Source organism: Austrofundulus limnaeus, unplaced genomic scaffold, assembly GCF_001266775.1.
Source record: "Austrofundulus limnaeus strain Quisiro unplaced genomic scaffold, Austrofundulus_limnaeus-1.0 Scaffold287, whole genome shotgun sequence".
NCBI lineage: Eukaryota > Metazoa > Chordata > Actinopteri > Cyprinodontiformes > Rivulidae > Austrofundulus > Austrofundulus limnaeus.
In genome coordinates, this window is record NW_013952689.1 from 394,990 (window position 1) to 397,025 (window position 2,036).

Genomic DNA, 2,036 nt, shown 5'->3' on the forward strand with positions numbered 1-2,036 from the left:
AAGCAAGGCTTTGGACATGTTTTTATATGAGAGTGTAACATTATAACATGATATAAAACTCAAAAAAGTTGATTTTAAATGAAATTGCCCATTTAAGTGCGAACATTTGTTTAACCTCAAAAGTACAGTTTTTAAATTAAATGTTGCTGAAACAGCAAGTTTCTCAGTGGATCTGCACTCAAAAATGCAGCCTAGGTGGAGTAGTTGAACACAGATCCACTGATCCTTCAACACAGAGCATCTTCAGAAGACAAGTTGACAAAGTAAATTTTTTAAATCTGTATTGTTCGATACAGCACTGTTCGATACTGTTCGATACGGGTACATGTATTGTTGCACCCCTAGTTTTACAGAGTCATGGCTGGAGGTGTAACAGTTAGTGTACAGGGAGAAGAGCAGAGGGGAGAGAACACAGCCCTGTGGAGCTCCTGTGCTTATAGTCTGTGTGTCTGAGACAACTTTCCCCAGCTGCACTCGCTGGTCCGTCAGCACGGTCTGTCAGGAAATCTGTGATCCACCTGCAGGTGCAGTCACGTACATGGAGCAAAGAGAGCTTGTCCTGGAGCAGAGCAGGATGGATGGTGTTGAATGCAGAGCTGAAGTCCACAAACAGGATCCTGGTGTTGGTTCCTGGTGAATCCAGATGCTGTAGGATGAAGTGGAGAACCAGGTTCATGGTGTCATCTACAGACCTATTGGCTCTGTAGGCAAACTGCAGAGGGTCCAGAAGAGGGTTGCAGATGGACTTGAGGTGGGATAAAACCAACCGTTAAAAGGTTTTCATGACTACAGGTGTGAGAGCCACAGGCCTGTAGTCATTGAGTCCTGTGACACGTGGCTTCTTGGGAACAGGGACGATGATGGAGGACTTGAAACAGGCTGGGTCATGACATGACTCCAGAGAAGAGTTGAAGATACCTGTGAAGACCAGGGCCAGCTCATCAGCACAGTCAGGGTGGAGGGAGACACACAGTCTGGACCTGCAGCCTTATGGTGTAATATCTGTTTGGGTTGGAGTTCTGATGTTTAGGAGCTCCTCCTGGGTGTGGGAGCATGAAGACTAACGCACAAATGCAGACAAAACAGAGAGCACCAGAACACCAGGGTGACCGTGCGTGGTGCCATCTTGGATGAGAATCACATGTACTAGTGACTACATGCTTTAAAGTTCAGCTAGTGCAGGACCTGCAATCACAGACACATCAGCGGGCTGTGCTTTCAGAGGCAAAGTAAAATGTGTTGCAGATTCAGGAAATGAGACAGCGCTGCATCTTATATCCAGGAGGTCAGGACCTCCTGTTGATACATGCAACAAGTCTCTTTGGCCTTGACAGGCATGTTGAAAGAAACTTCTTCAGTTGGTCTTTCGAGGGCACAATCCCCTTACTCATGTGTTGTACCCTGTTTCCCTCCCTCAGGGAGCATTGGTTATATTCAGAACTCACCTTTAGCCTGATCACACTGACCAATGAGGAACTGAGCCAATCGTTGATGGTGTGCCTTTGTTCCCCTCCTGCTATTAATTCACATGTTTACTTTAGGTCAGATTTTTTTAGTCAGTAACGGATGGGTGTTCAAATGTAACTGAAGTGAAATACTTGAAATAAAACCTTCAAGTAAAAGTATAGATTGGCATAATTACTCAAAAAGTACAAATTACACAAAATTCATACTTCAATATGTAACACAAGTAAATGTAATTCAGTATTTTTCACCCCTGCTTATAAATGTTGTTTGTAATTAAACTACTTGTGCTGTTTTAACCCTTTATATATAAGTATGGACAGACAGACAGACAGATAGATAGTAGGGTTGCAATGAAACAGACAATTCACGATTCGATTCGGTTTGATACTTTAGTCTCACGGTTCGATATTTTTTCGATACAAAAAAGAGAAATGTCCATGCCCCTTTTAACTTGTAATTTATTGAAATTAATTATGAACATTTGTTTAACCTCAAAAGTACAGTTTTTAAATTAAATGTTGCTGAAACAGCAAGTTTCTCAGTGGATCTGTGCTCCACAATGCAGCCTA

At 42.6% G+C, this 2,036-nt stretch overlaps 1 protein-coding gene across 1 annotated transcript in view; it reads left to right on the forward strand.

Annotated features, from left to right (window-relative positions):
- The window catches only part of syne1b (spectrin repeat containing, nuclear envelope 1b), a gene marked incomplete in the record, with an annotated part of 311,340 nt that overhangs the window by 151,029 nt on the left and 158,275 nt on the right, over positions 1-2,036 (forward strand).